We start from the raw sequence: 23,780 nt of genomic DNA, 5'->3' as shown, positions 1-23,780 counted from the left end.
TATTGGCCAGGCTGGTCTCAAACTCCCAACCTCAGGTGATCTGCCTGCCTGGGCCTTCCAAAGTGCTGGGATTATGGGTGTGAGCCACCATGCCTGGCCCAAATGTCCTGTTTTTATAAGGACACTGGTCATATTGGATTACAACCACCCTAATGACCTCATTTTAACTTGATTACCTCTTTTAAGGCCCTATCACTGAATGCGGTCACATCTGAGACAGTGAGAGTCAGGACTTCAACATCTCTTTTTGAAGGGGGACTTAAGTTAACCCTTAATAGTGTACCTAAATTAGAAACATTAGTGAAGAGTGAATATTTGGTTCTGATAATTTAGCTCTGCGCTAATTTCTAGTGCAGAAAGAGGGTTGGTCTTCTGGCCCTTCTGCTCTCTAACATGTAACTGCCCTTCTGGGTTCAGTTTCCTCTAAGGTAAGTATTACACACATTTTGGATGAGATGGTCACTGAGTACATTTCCTGCTCTGACATCTGATGTCTCTATGAACAGATGTCATAGTGACTCACACTTTACACCTCACTAAGCATTCACAGAGCATTCCATTTCTAGAAGAACCATGTTAGATGCCTATTATCCTCTGTGGAAGTAAGTCACTTGTCCAGGCTTTTACTGCTGATAACAGCTGTCTCTTGAGACCACAGGTTGAGCTTATTCTTCTATAACACAGCTCCAAATTTTGTAACGTGGAAGCCATAAAATGTTTCAGGAAGTTAACATCTGCATCTCGTTACAATAATTAATGCTATGATATAAAACTTCTACAGAATCCCTAACCCGATGCATGATTTGACACATCAGAACACTTAAAAAAGTAAATCTTGGCTGGGTGTAGTGGCTCAAACCTGCAATCCCAGCACTTCGGGAGAGCAAGGGAGGAGTATAGCTTCAGAGCATGAGTTTGAGACAAGCCTGGGCAATACAGCAAGACCCTAACTCTAAAACAACAACAATAACAACAACAAAATCCAAGTGTGCACGCTTGTAGTCCCAGCTACTCAGGAGGGAGGCGGGAGATGGCTTGGGCCCTGGAGTTCGAGGCTGCAGTGAGCTAGCATTGCACCACTGCACTCCAACCTGGGTAACAGAGCAAGATCCTGTCTCTAAACAGACATACAAATAAAATGAAATGAAATAAATCCTTTTGGTGATCTTAATTCTGGGATTGCAAAAACTGAAAACACTCCACAGTACCATCTTCTAGACATCGTACAAAAGTGGATCACGTAGGGTTGTCAGTAATTGTTTCCACTATAAATAGCATTCCTTGGAGAAATACAATTTGTTAGAGCTAGTGGATTTAAGTGTTCATTAATTTATTGAGATTGAGCAAAGAACTGGCTTAATTCTACTCAAAAATTAAAAAGCATAAAACACTCATGTAGTTTTGAGTGGCTGAGAATCCCATTGAGAGAAAGAAGGAAGCCAACCCAATTTATGATTTTATAAAATCTGCTCTTGGTGATTCAGAATAAAAGCAGACAAGCTACTTCCAGCCAATCGGATTCATCATCCAAGGACACTGCATTTTGTTTCTAAAAATTAACAATGGTTCCTATCATGAAGATATTAGACCTGAAGGTCCATGCTAAGCACAATGCGAAGTGCAGACAGGGGTGACATAGGAGACTGAGTTCAAAGATTTACCAGTCTTTAGAGGACATCAGTTTCACAGAGAGGAGACGGGGCAAAGAAGCCATTCGCTCAGTGCGTTGTGAGGATTTTAAGAGCATGAGTTTTCTGGGTGCTTCTCGAGTGGAAAAGAAGGTTTTAGTTAATGAAGTGACAACTGAGTGGCCTTTATAGGAGGAATGGGGTTTTAGGAATGCAGATGCCCAGGCCCCACCCAAACCTACTGACTTGAAGACTCTGGGAGTGAGGCCCCGCAGTCTGTTTTAACAAGTTCTCTAGGTATTCCAACGCACACTTGCTCAAGTTGGAGAACTACAGTGCTAGTGTGATATCTGTAAGTCCAGCAGATACGGAGTATGCGTAGCTTTTTTTTCTCTGACATAAAATTTTACTCTTGTTTCCCCGGGCTGGACTGCAAAGGCACAATCTCGGCTCACTGCAACCTCCACTTCCGAGGTTCAAGCGATTCTCCTGCCTCAGCCTCCTGAGTAGCTGGGACTACAGGCACCCACCACCAAATCTAGCTAAATTTTTCTTTCTTTCTTTTTTTTTTTTTAGACAGAGTCTCACTCTGTCACCCAGGCTGGAGCACAGTGGCGTGATCTCGGCTCACTGCAACCTCTGGCTCCCAGGTTCAAGCGATTCTCCTGCCTGAACCTCCTGAGTAGCTGGGATTACAGATGCATGCCACTAGGCCCGGCTAATTTTTTGTACTTTTTTTCAGTAGAGATGGGGTTTCACCATGTTAACCAGGCTGGTCTGGAACTCCTGACCTCAGGTGATCCACCCAAAGTGCTAGGATAATAGGCGTGAGCCACTGCGCCCGGCCAAGTATGTGTAGCTCTTGACATGCGTTGAGCTGTTAAATAAAATAAAATTCCTTCACAGCTTAAGAAACTCAGTAACAGTCATGGGTGGGAATTCAGTGCTGTCCTTGCAATTCAGTCCAGCTTGGTTTTATATTAAAATATGTTACCCTGTGTCTTTGGAAATATTGAAAGCTACTATGTACAATTAGAAAATATCATTTTAGAAATGCACAGATCACAGTAAACTTTTCTTTTTCTTGTACTGAGACACAAGGGACAGAGAAGGGAGGCACCTTGAGAGACTGCGTGCATGTTAATTGTGGCCTGTAGCTTCCTGGTGACGAAGTTTAACTTTGCAGTCCTTTACTACTTTTATTAGAAACAAGACCTTTTTGTTACTGTTTATTGCCCCGGGAGTTTTAAAAGAACTGATTTTCTGTCAGGAAAGATTGGAATCAATTGCAGTCTTCCCTTCTAGATAGTGCTAAAACATTTATTTAAGAGTTTAGCTGCTCGCCTGGCCTTATCTGTATTCTGAACAGCTTGTCCAGTGAAATAAAATTCATTCATGCCTCTGCTCCCTGTGTTATTGACAAAGCACACTTTATGTGACTCAAAGCCGGAACCCTGTCTTCTGGGAAAACTTCTCTCTAAAGTTGTCTGAAAGAATTATTTTATTACACTTTTTTTGTGTGCTAGCTCAAGAAGACCTGAATGAGAAATTCCAGGGGTGAAGGGAATGCAGGGGTCAGGCCCACCCTGGTGGTTTGAGAAAGGCCAGCGGGCTGGGCAGAGTGGGTGGCCCGGGCCTATAATTTTGGTGCTTTGGGAGGCTGAGGCAGGGAGTTCACCTGAACCCAGGAGCTTGAGACCAGCCTGGGCAACACAGCAAGACCTCATGTCTTAAGGAAAAAAAAAAAAAAAAAAAAAAAGCTTGGCATGGTGGGTACACACCTGTAGTCCCAGCTACTCGGGAGGCTGAGGCAGGAGGGTCGCTATGACTGCACCACGGACCTCCAGCTTCTCTCTGACCTGGGTTTTTCATCAGAATATGGGGGTTGAGTAAACTACTTTCCAGAATAATGAACTCTGTGTTTCACCCCTTCAAGGAAGCTTAGAGGTTTATTTGCATTTACAGACACAACAGTATTTTTAATATATTCATAGGAAAGAATAGAACTTGCTTTCCTTTTTTTTTTTTTTTTTTTTTGAGACAGAGTTTCGCTCTTGTTACCCAGGCTGGAGTGCAATGGCACGATCTCGGCTCACCGCAATCTCTGCCTCCTGGGTTCAGGCAATTCTCCTGCCTCAGCCTCCTGAGTAGCTGGGATTACAGGCACGTGCCACCATACTCAGCTAATTTTTCTATTTTTTTTAGTAGAGACGGGGTTTCACCATGTTGACCAGGATGGTCTCGATCTCTGGACCTTGTGATCCACCCGTCTCGGCCTCCCAAAGTGCTGGGATTACAGGCTTGAGCCACTGCGCCCGGCCGAGCTTGCTTTCTTGATGGCATCTGGTTTACATTAGGTGGTAATAATGTTCACTACATTTGTAGTATCTTTACTGAGTGTCAAGAAGTTTATATCATTTCTAATCCTGAAAAATCACCTCCCCAAGCAAATATTACCATTTTACAGCTTAGGAAAAACAAGGGAGGTTTATGAGAATGAGAGATTGACTCAACATGACATCCCTAGTAAGAGCGGATACAGCATTTGACCCTAACTCTGCCTGGATCTGTGGTATGGTCTGCCTGTGTCCCCACCCAAATCTTGAATTGTAGCTTCCACAACTCCCACTTATCATGGGAGGGACCTGGTGGGAGGTAGCTGAATCACAAGCCTGGGTCTTTCCCATGCTGTTCTCATGACACTGAATAAGTCTGATGAGATCTGATGTGTTTTTGTTTTTGAGATGGAGTCTCACTCTGCCACCCGGGCTGGAGTGCAGTGGCATGATCTTGGCTTACTGCAACCTTCGCCTTCCAGGTTCAAGCAATCCTCCCGCCTCAGCCTCCTGAGTAGCTGGGACTACAGGTGAGAGCCACCACACCCAGCTAATGTTTGTATTTTCAGTAAAGGCTGGGTTTCACCATGTTGGCCAGGCTGGTCTTGGACTCCTGACCTCAAGTGATCCACCCGCCTTGGCCTCCGGAAGTGCTGGAATTTCAGGTGTGAGCCACTGCACCTGGCTGATCTGACGGTTTTATACAGGGCAGTTCCCCTGCACGAGCTCTCTTGCCTACCGCCATGTAAGCTGTGTCTTGCTTCCCCTTCGCCTTCCACCACGATTGTGAGGCCTCCCCAGCCAAATGGAACTGTGAGTCCATTAAACCTCTTTTTCTTTATAAACTACCCAGTCTTGGGTATGTCCTTATTAGCAGCATGAGAACAGACTAACACACTCCACGAAGGCTCCTTCTAACATACCATCCTGAGTGATATAGTTTGAATATTTGTCCCTTCGAAATCTCATAGTGAAATTGATCCCCAGTGTTGGAGGTGGGGCCTGGTTGGGGGCGTTTCAATCTTGGGGTTGGATTGCTTATGAATGGCTTGGTGCCATCCTTATAGTAATGAGTTCTTGCCCCATTAGTTCCTAGGAGAGCTAGTGATTAAAAACAGCCTGGCAACTTTCTCCTGTCTCTCTTTCTTCCTCTCTTGCCATGTGATTGTTCTCTGCACAGGCCAGTTTCCCTTCACTTTCTGCCATGCGTGGGAAGCAGCCCACATTCCTCACCAGCAGGAGATGCTGGCGCCATGGTACCTATACAGCCTGCAGAAACATCAGACAAATAAATCTGTTTTCTTGATAAATTACCCAACCTCAGGGATTCCTTTACAGCAATGCAAAATGGACAAACACACTGGGAAAACACCATCTTTATGTCTGTAAGGAAAGCTAGTCCCTGCTTTATTGTAGATGCCTCGAATATAGAGTTTCTTAGTCCCCTTGAGGAAATGGGTCACAGGGTGTGCTATAGAGGAGGGTGGCCGAGATGCAGCTGGAGTTCCCTGACTCATCAGTGAGAACATCCTTGACATTAGGCAGAGAAGACTTTCTGAGTCTTTAGAATTCTTTGTTAGAAAACAAACCAAGGCTGGGCGTGGTGGCTCATGCCTGTAATCCCAGCACTATGGGAGGCAAAGGTGGTTGGATTTCTTGAGACCAGGAGTCTGAGATCAGTCTGGTCAACATGGTAAAACCCTATCTCTACTAAAAATACAAAAATTAGCCAGGTGTGGTGCCAGGTGCCTGTAATCCCAGCTACTTGGGAGGCTGAGGGAGGAGAATGGCTTGAACCTGGAAGGTGAAGGTTGCAGTGAGCAGAGATTGTACCACTGCACTCCAGCCTGGATGACAGTGAGACTCTGTCTCAAAAAAGAAAAGAAAAAATGAACCAAAAAAAAAGTAAAATTTTAAAAAACCAAACGTAGTAATTTTTTGAAACTAAAGCTTTAGACAAAGATATTTTCTCATAGTTTGGATAAAAATTTCTTGTACCCATGCAAGTTTTTTCTAACAAGCAAATGATGCCAGTTACTAGACATCAGAGATGATAACAGATTAGAACATCAGAGATGACCAGGATGATGGGTAACTTGTGTTTGCCATGTGTATGGAGGACATTGTGTGCTGAGGAAAGGGTCTTTGAATAAAAAAATATTCTAACCGCAGCAGATTTGGAGGACATTGTGTGCTGAGGAAAGGGTCTTTGAATAAAAAAATATTCTAACCGCAGCAGATTACAAACGAAGAAAGATGCCAAACGTAGCTACAGCAAATTATCAGGTAGTCTGCTTGTCCAATGAGTGTGCTGTTTAGAAATTAAGTTAAGCCCTGTAATCCCAGCACTTTGGGAAGCCGAGGTGGGCCAATCATGAGGTCAGGAGTTCGAGACCAGCCTGGCCAACATGGTGAAACCTCGTCTTTACTAAAAATACAAAAATTAGCCGGGCATGGTGGTGTGCACCTGTAGTCCCAGCTACTTGGGAGGCTGAGGCAGGAGAACTGCTCCAGCCTGAGCGACAGAGCGAGACTCCATCTCAAATAAATAAATAGATAAAAAGGAATAAAGGAATGAAGTAAGCAGCACTTAGCTAATTATCTGGAAGACTGAGAGTGAGGCAGAACTTACTTTCCCATGATTTAGAAGAAAACAAGTGTGTGCAGCCCAGCCTCTTCCCCTGTGTGAGTCTGTGGCTCGGCCAGGAAAGGAGGCTGGGATGACCCCGCGGGGATTGAGGACTAAGTCCATAGATTATTCTGAGCCATCTACTTCTCTCTGACCTTGCTTTTGTCTGCGTGTTTCCGTGATGTGGGGCTTAGCCAGTATCTTGGTTCTTTTCTCTGCCTAGTACCTCTAGCTGACACCAAATTTTATTTCATTTTATTTTTTGAGACCGAGTCTTGCTCTGTTGCCCAGGCTGGAGTGCAGTGGTATGATCTTAGTTCACTGCAACCTCCATCTCCCAGGTTCAACGGATTCTCCTGCCTCAGCCTCCTGAGAAGCAGGGACTATAGATGCCCACCATTGTGCCTGGCTAATTTTTGTATTTTTAGTAAAGACGGGGGTTTCACTATGTTGGCCAGGCTGGTCTCAAACTCCTGACCTTGTGATCCACCCGCGTTGGCCTCCCAAAGTGCTGGGATTACAGGTGTGAGCCACTGCTCCCAGTTGATACCAGAATATTTTATTCTCAACTCCCAACATCTAGGACTGTTCTTCAGGTTTTCTTATGGGGGTGACTATTTCTTGGAGAACAAGTGTGGCAACTCCTGCCCTTTTCAGTCTGTTCTCAGACCCCCAGCCTCCTGCACTGTCTTGATAAACGCCCATGCTGGTCATGGTCCAGCCCTAGCCCAGATCTACAGCAGGTCCCGGTGAGGTCCAGGAAGCTCTCTCCCTCTTTCCTGCAGCTTCAGGATCTCAATTAGGAATTGATGAGGAATTGAGAGTCTAGTAGGCTAATAAGTCAGAAAGGGGAGACCAAGCAGGTCCCTAAAACAAACGGGGTCCAAGCAGGTATCAAAGGGCAGGAATCAGAACAGTAAACAGAAGAGCAGTTGCGCGGTAGGAATCAGAAGCAGATCTGGGATCTGTCTGAAACAAGAAGGGCTTATTCCTGGCGGGCTGTGGTGGCTCATGCCTGTGATCCCAGCACTTTGGGAGTCTGACATGTGCAGATCACTTTAGGTTCAAGACCAGCTTGGCCAACATGGTGAAAACTCATCTCTACAAAAATTACCCAAGCGTGGTGGTGTACAACTGTAATCCCAGCTACTTGGGAGTCTGAGGCAGGAGAATCACTGGAACTTGGGAGGCAGAGGTAGCAATACGCTGAGATCATGCCACTGCACTCCGGCCGGGGTGACAGAACGAGACTCTGTCTCAAAGGAAACTAAAATAAAATAAGGAAGTGCTTATTCCAGTGACCCAGCAATTGCATGGGTTTAAGAAACCAAATGTGGAGTCAAATGCAACAGGTATATGGCTAATGACCTCAACCTATAGACACTTGTACAACCGCAATGCTCCTCTTTCTTGTCCCGCATACCATGTGCTGGGATAAAACAAAAAACTAAAGCACCAAGCGAAATCCACAAACACCAGAACTAGTAACAGGCTTTGGGCCAGGGAAACCTCACGCTGCTTATCCCTCTGGCAATTCTTACTGTATTCCTGGTGTTCCCAACAGAGAGCTCCTTACTTCTACCTGCTCAGAAATAAGGAGCTGGAGCCTTTCTGATGCCAAACCAGCCTCAGCACGAGACAAAGAGCTTTCGAATCCAAGCTAAAGGAAACCCAGTGATTTTAAAATAAATGTTCTTATCAGAGACTGCGTGCAGGGCTGTGCTTTGAATAATGTGGAAAAGGTAAAAGCTGGTGGAAGAGGAATTACTGTTTGACTTGGATTTAGTTTATGTTAAGGGTAATTCCAAAGGAAAAATGTACATAATACAAACATTATAAATACATAGTTTTTGAAAACTGGGAAGGTGTTCACAGACATTAGAGTTAGATATAGTTTATTTTATTTATTTATGTATTTAGAGATGGAGTCTCGCTCTGTTGCCCATGTTGTAATGTGTTGGAACAATCTTGGCTCACTACAACCTCCACCTCCTGGGTTCAAGCAACTCTTCTGCCTCAGCCTCCTGAGTAGCTGGGACGACAGGCGCCTGCCATCATGTCTGGCTAATTTTTGTATTTTTAGTAGAGATGGGGTTTCACCATGTTGACAAGGCTGGTCTCCAACTCCTGACCTCAAGTGAGCTGCCCGCCTCGGCCTCCCAAAGGGCTGAGATTATGGGCGTGAGCCACCACGTCCGCCTAGATAGGCTTTAAATCTTGGTTTTGCCCCTTGTGAAATGGGTAATTTTGGAAAAATCCTTCTCTACTGTAAGCTGCAGTTTCATTTCCTGGAGAAAATATATACGTCGTGTATTTCAGATAACAAAGATGAAATAAGATAGCAGGCATGCCACTTGAAGTAGGTATTGGTTTTTCTGATGTCAGCCTTTATAAATAAAGCTTTTTTTTTTTTTTGCACCTGATTCTTCTGCTAGGCCAAAGCATTGGGGATGCTTGAGGAATAAATATCCCAGTGTTCTTGAGCGGGAAAACTGGATCTTGCCTGGATCTCTACAAAAAATTTAAAAAGAGAGGCAAGCATGCTGGTGCATGCCTATGGTCTAAGCTACTCAGGAGGCTGATGTGGGAAGACTGCTTGAGGCTGGCAAGCAATTAAGGTTTTAGCTTATTCTTGTGTAGCATCAGACAATAAGTGACAAAAGGGACAAAGAGAGAGTGTGTCCTCATTGACCCATGAGCCATTTTTTGGCTCATGTGTCAAAGTCAGCTGACTCCTGCTTTGTGTGTAAGCAGATGTCTTCTGTAGGGAATCCGCTTTAAAGGTTTCAGTAAAATATCATGTTTGTAAATGGCTAGATTGATGAGAAGAAAAGCTCATTGAAAATCACGGCTGTGCGTATGTTTGATAGTCTAATTCCAGGGACTTCCCAACTTGGCAGCAATGTCCTGAAATTGTGAAAAGCCCCCTTTAAGGAAAAGCCTGTGTCTCAGTGATTCAACAACGCTATCTCTGTTACCTGCAAAAACGCCATAAAGTTATCCTTACTTCCATTTCTTAGGGCATTTAAATGTCTTCTTAAAGTTATGCAGCTAATAAGTGGCTAAGTTCTGATGAAACCCGAGTTGTCTTGTCCACAGTGGACTGAGTTCAGTTGCTTTCTGTTGTTGTTGAGATGGAGTCCCATTCTATCACCCAGTCTGGAGTGTAGCGGCGTGATCTCGGCTCGCTGCAAAGCTGCCTTGTTTGAAAGGAGCACGTTGGGGAGGCATGGGACTTAGGGGAGAGGTGAGTTCCTAAAAGAAGGGGGACTCAGGACTGGGTTGGAGGCCAGTGATGAGCTGAGCCTACCAGGCACATTATTTAGTAATATGAATACAGCTAGACCTTGGAGGAAGTGGTTGATTTCAGGGATGAGGTAAGAAACTTACAAGAGAGGCCAGGCACAGTGGTTCATGCCTGTAATCCTAGCACTTTGGAGGGCCAAGGTGGGCAGACCATCAGGTCAGGAGATCGAGACCATCCTGGCCAACACGGTGAAACCCCAACTCTACTAAAAGAATACAAGAATTAGCCAGGCGTGGTGGTGGGTGCCTGTAATTCCAGCTACTGGGGAGGCTGAGGCAGGAGAATCACTTGAACCTGGGAGGCAGAGGTTGCAGTGAGATAAGATCACAACACTGCACTCCAGCTTGAACGACAGAGTGAGACTCCGTCTGAAAAAGAAACTTACAAGAGAAACTCACAACATCATGTTGTACAAGAGAATACAAAATTTCTCAAAAAAAAAGGAGGACGAGTAAAGAGACATAAGTGCCAGCTTAGAGGAATTCCCACTGGCCAAATCTGGAACAATGTGAGCATCAGATTGAGTAGAATCAGAGCTCATGCATCCGCAGTGACAATATACAAGCAAACAGTCTGGGCACAGTGGCTCACCCTGTAAGCCCAGCAATTTAGGAGGCTGAGGTGGGAGGACTGCTTGAGGCCAGGAGTTTGAGACCAGCCTGGACAACATGGGGAAACTCCATCTCTATAAATTTTTTTTAATAGCCAATCAGGCCAGGCATAGTGACTCACACCTGTAATCCCAGCATTTCGGGAGGCCAATATGGGTGGATCATGAGGTCAGGAGATCCAGACCATCCTGGCCAACATGGTGAAACCCCGTCTCTATTAATAATACAAAATTAGCTGGGTGTGGTGGCATGTGCCTGTAATCCCAGCTACTTGGGAGGCTGACGCAGGAGAATCCCTTGAATCAGGGTGTGGAAGGTTGTGGTGAGCTGAGATCACGCCGCTGCACTCCAGCCTGGCAACAGAGCAAGACTCCATCTCACACACACACACACAAAAGGCAATCATGGTGGTGTGTGCCTATAGTCTCAGCTACTCAGGAAGCTGATGTGGGAGAACTGCTGGAGCCTGGCAGGCTGAGACTGCAGTGAGCGATGATTGTGTCACTGCACTCTAGCATGGGTGACAGAGTGAGACCTTGTCTCAAAAACAAAAGCAAAGCAAAGCAAAAAAAAAAAATACATATATATATATGTGAGCAAACAAACAAACAAGAAGATAAAACTCTTTCTTATAGTAGAAAGCCACTAATAAATGGAGAAAGAATTAAGGTAGAAAATCATCAGAGTAATAACCGGCTTAGTTACAAATTAACAACAGATGTTAAAACTAGGCTGAACATTTAATGAGGAATGAGATATTTACATAGTATCAAAGTATTCCTTCACAAACTTTCTATTTATTACAATGAAAAAATAACTTTATCATCACTGGGGAAAAAAGCCGAGTGTTCCAAGTTCACATCACAAATAAGGGGAGAACCTGGCCTCCCCAGTGGGATTAGGGAACCCGAATCTACCAGGAGAACTAGACTCTTACTTTGGGGACACTTACAAAGGCCCGAGGTCACACGGCTAACAGAGAGTAATATAAGATTTTAATTCAGATCTGTCCGGTTTCAAAGCAGAAGTCATTTCTGCTTTGTGATTTTCCCTGCACCATTGATCTAATGGGTCTTGCTGGTCCATAACTGTCTCATGCTGGTGGAGGGACAGACCAGGAAGCAAAGACAGATATAGTTAGAAGTCACTGAGGCCAGATGTGGTGGCTCACACCTGTAATCCCAGCCCTCTTTGAGGCCGAAATGGGCAGATCACCTGAGGTCAGGAGTTCGAGACCAGCCTGACCAATATGGTGAAACCCTGTCTCTATTGAAAATACAGAAATTAGCCAGGCATGGTGATGTGTGCCTGTAGCCCCAGCTACTCAAGAGGCTAAGACAGGAGAATTGCTTGAACCCAGAGACAGAGGTTGCAGTGAGCCAAGATCATGCCAGTGCACTTCGGCCTGGGTGAAAGAGCAAGACTCCATCTCAAAACAAAACAAAAAAAGGTCACTGAAATGCCCGGGAAGGAAGAGAGCTGCCACATGGTTTGAGAGGTGGCACAATGATGTCCTAGCTCCTTGGGTATGGAGATGTCCTCTTCCATCATGTTTGTGTCCTGATGATTTTTTTGAATTTGAAAAAAATGTTAAAGGATCATCCTAAAAATTCCTTGCTTGTCATACAATGTACCGCGTTATAATAAGGATTTACTGCCAGATGCACTAAGTAACACACTAGATGTAGTAGAAAGAATGGGTAGCTAATTACATGGTCAATTGCTCATCCATATTTACACAGCGATATTACAGGATTATTTTCACCTTGCAAAACAAATCCATTTGGATAAATCAATATTATTTCCCCATACAGCTCTTAATCTCCACTCAGGGAAAAAGGTATTCAGAGGCAGGCAGATCTAGGACTCTTCTTAAAATAATTGGTGATAATCATATCCGAAAATAGCCCTTAAAGAACAAGTCTGATTAATAATTATTTGACAGCGATTGGAAAATATTACTAAAGATTTTTAGAGGGTTCCCGAAGAGGGTATATTAATATTCCTAATAAAATGTGATTTTTTTTTTTTTTTTTTGCTACATAGAGAGGTCTTTTGACTAAAATTTTTTTCATCTTTTAGTTGCAACTTAAGTCATTCTTTGCACTTGGTACTTGGGTTAAACTGAGCAGAAATGAATAGAAAATAAATGTCCTCTACATGGGCAAAGCCAGTGACTTCACAAATTATTCAAATGCTTGGTACCTACGTACATTTTTTCCCCAAACGACAGAGGTATGTCATTTATTTTAGGTGGCCATGGGAAGACATATTCCACTCAACTGAATTACATAACTAAAGTGTAAATTTTAGAAACAATTTGAATATAAATCTTCTTAAAAGATGTTATGCATTTCATTAGCTCCTTCAATGGAGTTTGCAGATCACAATTCAACTTTCTTTCTTTCTTTCCTTTCCTTCCCTCCTTCCTTCCTCCCTCCCTCCTTCCCTTCTTTATGTCTTTCTTTCTGTCATCTCTCTCCTTCCTTCCCTTTCCCTTTCCCTTTTCTTTTCCCTTCCCCTCCCTTTCCTCCTCCCCCCTCCCCTCCCCTCCCCTTTCTTTCCCTCCCAACTCTGGGCTTAATAACTGGTATTTTAAGAGACCATCTTGGCGGAGGATACTCAGAGTGAACGTGTGTCTCTCTCTGCACCGATTGGCCTCCTAAGTGTTTTTATGTACCTGTGATGATCCTGGACTCTTGCGCACCAGGATAATGGAGTGGATGTGGTGTCCCCCTCCCTTGGAGGAGCACAGCACTGAAATTTCGGCACTCAGGTGTCGGGGGAATGCCCAGGCTCAGTTCACAGTTGAAGTCTGAGTCGAGCCAGCCTTCAGTATGATAGAGAAACTCCAGAAAGAGGCCATGGACTGGCAGGAACTAAGATCATACCACAATGCTCCAGCCTGCGCAATAAGAGTGAAACTCCACCTCAAATAAATAAATAAATAATCTGTGTATAACTTTTGACTTCCCCCAAAATTTAACTACTAATATGTTACTGTTAACTAGAAGCCTTGTTGATAGCATAGTCAATTAATACATATTTTGTATCTTACATGTATTACATACTCTATTCTTACAAGAAAGTAAGCTAGAGAAAAGAAACTGTTATTAAGAAAATCATATGGAAGAGGAAATACATTTACTATTTATTAAGGGGAAGTGAATCATCACAAAGGGTCTTCATCCTCGTGGTCTTCATGTTGAGGAGGCTGAGGAGGAGGAGGAAGGGTAGGAGGTGGCAGAGGCAGAAGAGGCAGTTACACTTGGTGTAGCCTTTTTAGTTTTTTTAGAGGGAGCTTCCCTCTTGTTGCCCAGGCTGGAGTGTCTGGTGTGATCTCGGCTCACTGCAACCTCCACCTCCCAGGTTCAAGCAATTCTCTTGCCTCAGCCTCCTGAATAGCTAGGATTGTAGGCATGCATAACCATGCCTGGCTAATTTTTTTGTATTTTTAGTAGAGATAGGGTTTCTCCACGCTGGTCTCGAACTCCTGCCATCAGGTGATCTGCCCACCTTGACCTCCCAAAGTGCTGGGATTACAGACCTGGACCACTGTACCCAGCCCAGTGTAGCTTTCACTGAAAAACATCCATGTATAACAGGATCTATGCAATTCAAACCAGTTTACTTCAAGAGCCAAATGTAATTTTCACGTGTTGTGAAATGTTTTTCCTTTGATTATGCATTCAACAATTTAAATATTCTGAAAACTACCACAACAATCTGGCTAGGTGCAGTGGCTCACACCTATAATTCCAGCATTTTGGGAGGCTGAGGTGGGAGAATCACTTGAGGCCAGGGGTTCAAGACCAGCCTGGGCAATTTAATGAAACCCCTGTCTCCACAAAAAATAAAGAAAATTCACTGGATGTGGTGGTGCCTGCCTGTAGTCCCAGATGCTTGGGAGGCTGAGGCAGGAGGATCACTTGAGCCCAGGAGGTTGAGGCTGCAATGAGCTATGATCACACCACTGCACTCCAGCCTGGGCAACAGAGCCAGATTCTGTCTCTACAAAAAGAAGAAATCTTAGCTCATGAGCCATACAAAATAGGATAAACAGTATTGGTCTGCCAACCCTGCCTTAGAAGATGGAGAGTAAGCCAGACACCCAATGCTGGGACTCTTAATTGAGTGCAAGGGAGAAGACACAATCAAAAGGTGTCCCAGGGTCTGTCTGAGGAAGGAGTGACTGTCCCAAGTCTTGGGGAGTCCAGGGGAGCCCAGCCAATCCCATTTATTTAAGGGACCTCTAATTACTAACCACACAGAAAAGCTACATAAGCCGTCTTCATTTTTCCTTAGTATAACGATCTATCAAGACCCGCACATCACTCACAGATGTGAGGCAGGGATAATGCTTCTTGGTACCTCTGGATGTCTCTCTAATCAACCAAATGGCCCTGCACAGACAACGTGCCCAGAACACACATAGCTTCCCAAACAAACAGGGCTGCAGAAGCAAGCAAGAGCCGCTCCAGGGTCAGTATCTGAATGGTACTCGGTGGAGACAACCAACCGTTTCCCCAACTGAGATGTTGAAAATCGTCTCCAGCTCTCATTCCCAGTACCTGCTTCTTCAACTCACCGTCCCTTTGTTTATATCCTGTTCATGCCTAGAACAACTTCCTCTCTCCTTCCAATTTCTTCCAGCGTGTCTCTTCATTCATGTCCTATCCAGGTCTTGTATTTCCCATGAGATGACTCTCAGATACCTTGGTGTTTAGGACAGATGCCATTTGCTACAGTCACAAGCAATGGCAAATACACTGTGCATTATCTATCTGTAGCATCTACCTTGGTGTGTCGAACGCTTCAATAAATCTCTTCCTAATCACCTTATCTAGGCACCTGCAGCTTCTTCCTGAACATTGTCCTCCAAGAAACCCCAGTAACTTACTTTGATGTCTCCCTTCCCCTGCCATGCCCATGGGCAAGTTGTTTCAAAATATATCTTTAATTCATTCATTTCTCTCCATCTCTGTGATAACCTAAGCCACTCTAATCGCTTATGGCACAGTCTCTGCCCTGATCTCCCTGCCTCTACCATCTGTTCTGTCCCAGCAGGCCAAGTCATATCCTTAATGTGCAAGGCAGAGCAGAGCGATCTGAGCCTAGCTGATCTCCTCAGCGTCACTTACCTTCTCTTCTCTGGCTCCTGGTGCTCTGGTCATACCAGCCCCCACTAGATCCTCCAGCAGAACAATATTCTTTTTTTTTAATTTTAATTAATTAATTTTATTTTATTTTTTTAAGATGGGGTCTCACCATGTTGGCCAGTCTGGTCTCGAACTCCTGACCTCAAGTGATCTGCCCACCTTGGCCTCCCAAAGTGCTGGGAATACAGGCGTGAGCCACCGTGCCCGGCCTCAGAACAACTTTCTCTACCCTCTGGACTCTTGGATGTGAATTTTTTGTTTCTCTGCCTGGATCCCTAAATCCCTCCAGATATCCAGCCTCTACCTCAGCAGTTCCCAATCTTGTTGGCACCAGGGACCAGTTTTCTGGAAGGTAATTTTTCCAAAGACTGATGGTGGAGGGCAAGGGAGTAAGGGATAGTTTGGGGATGATTTAAGCACATTCCATTTATTGTACACTTCATTTCTATTTGTATAAGCCAGGGTTCTCTAGAGGGACAGAACTCACAGGATAAATGTCTATATAAAGGGGAGTTTGTTAAGGAGCATTGACTCACATGATCACAAGGCGACGTCCCGCCATAGGCTGTCTGCAAGCTGAGGAGCACGGAAGCCAGTCCAAAGCCTAAAGCTGAAGAACGTGGGATGCAGTGGTCAAGGGCAGGAGAAAGACGTAGGCCAGAAGACTAGACAAGCATAGTCCTTCCACATAACTGTGCCCGCTTTTATTCTGGCCGCGCCGACCGCTGACTGGATGGTGCCCTCCGAGGTTGAGGGTGGGTCTGCCTCTCCCACTCCACTGACTCATATGTTCATCTCCCTTGGCAACAAAAGAGATAAAGAATATGTGTTATTATACAACGTAATAATGATAGTGTGATGGTTAATACTGAGGGTCAACTTGTTTGGATGGAAGGACACTGAGTATTGCTCCAGACATGTCTGTGAGACAGAGTCTCACTCTTTTGCCCAGGCTGGAGCACTGTGGCATAATCTTAGCTCATTGCAGCCTCTAATTCCTGGGTTCAAGTGATTCCCGCACCTCTGCTTCCCAAGCAGCTGGGACTACAGGTGTGAACCATCATGTCTGGCCAATTAAAACTTTTTTTTTTCATAGATAGGAATCCCTCTTTTCATACCCTCTGATTGCCTCCTTGCGCCAGTGATCACGTAGTTTTACTTCAAAAGCCCTGAAATATCTGGGAGCCTCCCAACTTTCATGCCAATAAATCTACTTTATTTTCTATTTTTTTTCCATCTTTTGACATTAAGCCCAGGGATGGCTGAGAGAGATCCCTCCTGGTCTCTGTCTCTAGGTTTCATTTAATATTTATATCTGTTCGTGAGAAGAGTGGAAACTTCAGGGAAATATATAGAGCTGCCTATTACTTCCAAGCCAGGTGTGGAAGAAGAGAGAAATGGAGTTACAGGCCAGTGTGGAAAGTACTCCTATATTAGGCTAAAGTCTTTATTTATGACAGGAACAAACGGAAGTCGAGGGTTGACATGATCTGAGGCCTTAGCAGAGAATGTCTGTTTTGATCACCTGTCTTAAGTCAACTTACCTGTCCGTCTGCAGGGTGCAGGGACCCCTGCCGCCCACCCCCATCCCCTTCACAGCCATAGTCTTGCAAGCTTGCAGTCTGCTGCTGTCCAAGTCCAAGCGCTCTTTGTCTAGCGCTTCTTATTTCTAGTTCTCTGCTCATCTCCTTGAGTTGATAAACTTCAGCAGCTCTGGGTTTTGTGACTGCTGTTCCCTCTAGGTTGGATACGCCCACACATTTGGTTTTCTCATCCCAAGGAACTTTGAGAAGCCTCTCTGTAAGATAGACACCTGGTCTGGAAACTGTCACCACGTCCCGCCTTGAAGTATGCTGGTCACAAAGCTGCTGTCTCTTAGCTCTAAAGCCTCCCTTCTAAACTTAGCTTTGGACAGGACTCTGCAAACCACATTTCTGCTCCATGAATGGGCTCCTTATGAAGCTCTGCCCATAAAGGGCACTAGCGGAAGAATATCCGGCTGGAGGAGTCAGGAGGTGCTGGCTGCTTCGCCTGGTTTTGTTAAGTTAGAGAAATAGAAACGTAAAAGAGACAGAGCCGTGGGGATGGAGAGAGAAAGCTGGGAGGACAAGCAATGGAGGTCATTAGGCCATTGCTGCTGTGTGGATGAGTCTTAACACTTGTTAGGGGAGGGGAGGCCTCTGCTGACTTCCAGCAAGATAATACACCTGCCTGGTGGCTAAGCTGACCTGTGGCAGAGCTCTGTGGACCACTGAGCTTCCACCTCACCTTGTGAAGAGCTGTGTGTGCAAAGCTGAGACATTGCTGTGAATGACATAGAGACCAGAGCAGGTGCTAGCTTCTGAGTCCATGACCAGCGAGAACATAAGCCGTACTCTCACACATGCTCATGCTGAGCTTGGCGCAGGAAACCCCTTCACCCCAATCTCATGTCCAACGATGCAACTGGGTTCTACTGGTGTATCAGTCAGGGTCCAGGCAAAAGAAAGAAACACACCAATCATTTGAACAGACGAAATGGAATATGAGGAGTTAACCAGGCAACTAAAATGGCAAGAAGAATATTACAGGGAATAGCAATGCGAATACATCATCATTGCCGCCCTCTGTGGCTAGGAACGAAAGGAAGAGTTTGGAATGGTTGGAACGTAGAAGCTGGTCACAAAGAACATAGTATGCTGGACCTCACAGCCTGAGAAAGGGCGTTACAGACTGGTTCTGGTGCTATCCATTTTGGTGGCAGGAGTGGGAGGACAATTAAGTGATGAGGCGAGTTCCACAAAAGTTGAAAAAACCACTAAGTAGATTCAATCATTGCTACAGAAACGAAATGCCGCTGCCAAAATGAAGATGCACTTCTGGAATAATTTGCACACACAGGAACAGGAAGAAGAAAAGCCACTGGGATAGAAGTACAAAGTAACATAACTGGTGCTGTGTCTAGGCTGAGAAAGGTTGTGAGTTGTCACCAGTAATTAATTGCTGTCCTTCCTGGTAGAGAGGAGAGGGGAATATACCTTTACAAATTCAGATCCTACTCTTAGGTAAATAGGGAGAGGGTAAAGAGCTTTTCTTTCCCAGTGGTCTTCCCTTATCCATGCGGGATAGGTTCTAAGACCCCCCCCCCCAACACAGACTGGATGCCTGAAACCATGAATAGTACCAAACTCTATATATGCTATGTTTATTCCTATGCATACACACTCATGATCAGGTTTCTTTTATAAATTATATATAGCACAATGGACTTTGGTGCCATTATTAATTAACATAAGGGTTACCTGAAATCTAAGTACTGTGATATTGCAGCAACTGATCTGATAACTGACACAGCTGCTAAGTGACTTACAGGTGAGTAGGACAGACAGTGTGGCTATGCTCGGCAATCACACTCACATCCCAGGTGGGGCACCATCATGCCACTCAGAACGGTGTGCAACTTAATACACAGGAATTGCTTATTTCGGAAATGTTCCTTTTAACACTTTCGGGCTGAAGTTGAACATGGGTAAATGAAAACACACAAGGTGGCCAGGCGTGGTGGCTCATGCCAGTAATCCCAGTACTTTGGGAGACTGAGGTGGGTGGATCACCTGAGGTTGGGAGTTTGAGACCAGCCTGACAAACATGAAGAAACCCCGTCTCTGCTAAAACACACACACACACACACACACACACACACACACACACACACAAATTTAGCCAGGTTGGTGGCACATGCCTGTGAGCCCAGCTACTTGGGAGGCTGAGGCGGGAGAATCACTCGAACTTGGGAGGCAGAGGTTGTGGTAAGCTGAGATCGAGCCATTGCACTCCAGCCTGGGCAAGAAGAGCAAAACTCTGTCTCAAAAGGAAAAAAAAGAAAACACAAAAGGCAAAACTACAGATATGGGGGAAACTCCTGTATCTGCTTCTTCTCAGGTGCCTTCTGCTCAAAAGAATCCTTATACCAAAGCGGCATGTTTTCAGGGGGCACATTCTGCTACCCTTCAAAATGTCAAAAATAGCATCCCTGTGGCTATGAAAACATACCCTTTGAGAACTTGTTTGAGAATATGCAATGCAATATTAATATAAGGAAGGAAAATTCTGGCTACAAATATGACACCCATGGAGAAGGTCATGTGACTTTTGGGGCATTAAGAGCTCTTGGCTCGGGCATGGTGGTGCATCTCTATTTTGCAAAAATACAAAAATTAGCTGGTGTGGTCGTGTGCACCTGTAACGCCAGCTACTCGGGAGGTTGAGGCAGGAGAATTGCTTGAACTCGGAAGGCGGAGGTTGCAGTTAGCCAAAATTGCACCACTGTACTCCAGCCTGGCAACAGAATGAGACTGGGTCTCAAAAAAAAAAAAAGGTGCTCAGCTCAGCTCTGTGGGGCAGAGATGATGGGTAAGAACCCTCGTAGTCAGCTGGGTTTGGAGTGTGCCCTCCATTGAGACCATGCGTCTCCCTTCTTCAAACAAGAAAGAGAAGAGATACTGCAGTGGATGAAATGTCTCTGACATGTAAGGGCAGGTGGTGACTCATGTCGTTCGTTACACACACAGCAGCTGGGTGTGATTGCTCTGCAGGTGGCGGTACAATGACCATAACCAAGGAGGATATAACAAGGGGATTTTGTTCCTTGCAACAAATAAGGAGGATACCAGGAAGGGCTCCCCAAACAGTGCCTCCTCTAACGAAGCTGACAACGCGGCTTTTGCTGGGCTGGCGGGCTGAGTCATTGTGTGTGAGGTGGAGTCAGGGCAGTGCAGGTGCAGTGGCTGGTCACACTTCTATTTATGTTGCATAGACAGAAAGCAGTGCTTAAGCAGTGCTTAAGCTCCTTCCTAGGTGGAATTTCTAGTATAATGATGAAGGGAATTGGCCAATGCTCAACTCAGGCATCTCTACTAATTTTTGTTTTACCAGGGTTGGGGTTCTTTTTTTTTTTTTTTTTTTTTAATGAAGTCTCACTCTGTCACCAGGCTGGAGTGCAGTGGCGCGATCTCGGCTCACCGCAACCTCTGCCTCCCGGGTTCAAGTGATTCTCCTGCCTCAGCCTCCTGAATAACTGGGATTACAGGTGTGCGCCACCACGCCCAGCTAATTTTTGTATTTTTAGTAGAGACGGGGTTTCACCATGTTGGCCAAGCTGGTCTTGAACTCTAGACCTCCAGTGATCCACTTTAGGAGGCTCAGGCCTCCTAAAGTGCTGGGATTACAGGGGTGAGCCACCATGCCCGGCCCAGGGTTGGGCTTCTTTCTGGAACTCTCCTGAAATAACAGAACTCCAGATGCAGCAGTCATCAGTGGGCAGTCTTTGACAGTGCAGACCTGAGACCCAAGCTCTGAGTTACCATGTCAGTGTTCCAACTCAGGGGCATCTCTGAACAGACAGTTCCCCAAAGGAAGCAGCTTGTGGTCTGTGTGAAAGATCTGGCTGCACACATTCAAAACAACAGCCAGTGATTCCTGACCCTGTATGATTAAGTGCCGTGCCCTCAGCATTGATGGCTGAAGGCACAGTTAGTGAGATACACAAGTTAGAAAGAAAACTTGCTGAACCTCGTAGTCAGCAGGAAATGGGAGTTAGAAGGGCCTTGGCAGGGGAGGAGAGGGCAGACTCAAAACTCAAGGGTGATGAGGAGGTGGGGAGGTAATAAAGACAAGCCAAGGAAAATCCTTCCTAGGAATTGAAAATCAATTGGTAAGTATTTATTGAGTTCATACTGTTTTCTCAGCACTGTGCTAAAGGCTGTGGATGGTCAAGAGCTTTCAAAGAATTTACATTCTGGTTGGGGAATCAGTCAAGGCTAGGGTGAAAAAGAGACAGGAGGAAATTCTGCATGTCAGTGAGGTCCCTGTATGCCCCAACCAGCATAACTTTGAGACCTGTTCTAGCCATAATATTGAACACATGATTGTTTGCCTTCTGTCTTGAGGGGAAGTGATTCTCAACTGCAGAGGATATAGGATTAGAAGATGCCATTTCTATTTCTTTGAGCTTTCTTAATGGAGACAGAGCATAGGCTGATGGAACCAGAACTTGATGACAAAGTCAAAAGACATGGATTTTGGGCCGGCTGCGGTGGCTCACGCCTTAATCCTAGCCCTTTGGGATGCAGAGGTGAGTGAATTGCTTGAGCTCAGAAGTTTAAGACCAGCCTGGGGCAACGTGGCAAGACCCCATCTCTACCAAAATTCAAAAAAAAAAAAAGAAAATAGCCAGGGGTGGTGGTGTGCACCTGCGGTCCCAGCTACTCAGGAGGCTAAGGTGGGAGGATCACTGGAGCCTGGAAGGTGAGCTGAGATCACACCACTGCACTCCGGCCTGAGTGACAGCAAGGATCTGTCACAAACAAGCAAACACCTCAGCAACAACAAAAAACACACACCTGGATTTTTTATTGCAATTCTTACCTGTCTAGTCTGCTCTGTAACCTGGGGTTCTCATCTCCCTGTGACCTCTGATGCCATATTTAAAAAGTCTTATCTGGAGGTCTGAGTCATGCATGAGCTATTGATAAATCTGGTAGAGACAGCTCTCAGTTTTCGGTTACAGGCATACTGTGAACGTTTGTTGTTGTCGTTGTTGCTGTTGTTTTTTGGTTTTTTTTTTTCATTTATTGGCTTTCATTGTCTTATAAAAGAAATAAAATTACCTGGTCCTCTAGTGTCTAAGATTTTGAAAAAGAAAGAAAGATAAGAAAGAAAGAAAAAAAGAAAGAGAAGGGAAGGCGAGAGGGAAGGGAGGAAGGAAGAAAGGAAGAGAAAGAAAGAAAGGAGGGAGGGAGGGAGGGAGGGAGGGAGGGAAGGAAGGAAGGAAGGAGGGAGGGAGGGAGGGAAGGAAGGAAGCAAGCAAGAGAAAAGAGGAACAAAATGATAGAAAAAGACCAGAAGGTTAGCATGGGTGTGAAGTAGGGAAAGGAAGAAAATAAAGAAATGGCAAGTAAGTCAGAGAAATTGACTTGTAAGCTTAGCAGCCAGAGCTAGGAAGGAAAAGAGAAGGAAGAGAAGAATCAGAAATGTTTGTATATAACAGAAAACTATGTTTGAGTGAAATCAGCTGAGTGTGATTGGTCTCATTAAGCCGGGTAGTGAAGGGTAAAGATGGTTGGTTGATGAAAAGAGAATGAATAAGGGAGGGACATTTCTTTTGAAACTGAGTTTTGCTCTTGTTGCCCAGGCTGGGGTGCAATGGCATGATCTCAGCTCCCCGAAACCTCTGCCTCCCGGGTTCAAGTGATTCTCCTGCCCCAGCCTTTTGAGTAGTTGGGATGACAGGCATGCACCACCACGCCCTGCTAATTTTGTATTTTAGTAGAGACAGGGTTTCTCCATTTCGGTCAGGCTGGTCTTGAGCTCCAGGCCTCAGATGATCCACCCACCTCGGCCTACCAAAGTGCTGGGATCACAGGTGTGAGCCACTGCATCCGGCAAGGGAGGGACATTTCATCTGAGAGTCACTAAAGGAGGTGGAAGAAGGACAAACACTGAGTTATGCGGATCGTTGCCTCTGCTCAATGTCCTTGCTCATGTATCGGTCAGAACATGAACCAAGCTGCTGTAACAAAGAACCCCAGGATCACCATGACATAAAGAAGAGAGAAATCGATGGTTCTGTCAAGTAACAGGCAGGAGTTAGGTGGTGGAGGTGTGCGGGGAGCTCTGCTCCAGGAAGTTGTACGATTTTTGGTTCCTTCTCTTCTGGGCTCTGCGGTCCCCTAAAACGTCATACTTTATCAGAATGACCGAGTCTAGATGACCATGGTCCCATCTCTGGAAGGTGAGAGTCTGTGGAGGACAACACTTTCTTTTTAAGGTGGTGATGCAGCACCTCTGTTCACATTTCATTCGTGAGAACTTAGTAACAGCCACTGGGAAGGCTGCAAAAGGTGGTCTGACATTGGGCAACCATGGTTCCTGCTATAATTGAATGTTTTCAAATTTCCATGACTTCCCAGGCATGGGCGGCTCCTGTAATCCCAGTACATTGGGAGGCTGAGGTGGGAGGATCGCCTGAGCCCAGGAGTACGATACCAGCCTAGGCAATGTAACGAGATGTCATGCTTACTAAAAAAAAAAAACAAAAAACCAACTAGCTGGGTATGGTGGCTAGTGCCTG

General features: G+C 45.2%; 1 protein-coding gene across 10 annotated transcripts in view; it reads right to left on the bottom strand.

Annotated features, from left to right (window-relative positions):
- The window catches only part of LOC108588901 (uncharacterized), a 903,226-nt gene that overhangs the window by 107,523 nt on the left and 771,923 nt on the right, over positions 1–23,780 (bottom strand). For all 10 annotated transcript variants that reach the window (XR_013528665.1, XR_013528668.1, XR_013528671.1 and 7 more), the window contains one exon: positions 16,207–16,469. The gene's annotated coding sequence lies outside the window, so the exon portion shown is untranslated. The remainder of the gene's footprint in view (positions 1–16,206; positions 16,470–23,780) is intronic.

This window comes from Callithrix jacchus, chromosome 2, assembly GCF_049354715.1.
Source record: "Callithrix jacchus isolate 240 chromosome 2, calJac240_pri, whole genome shotgun sequence".
Taxonomy (NCBI): Eukaryota; Metazoa; Chordata; class Mammalia; order Primates; family Cebidae; genus Callithrix; species Callithrix jacchus.
This window is presented reverse-complemented; position numbering and strand designations above follow the sequence as displayed.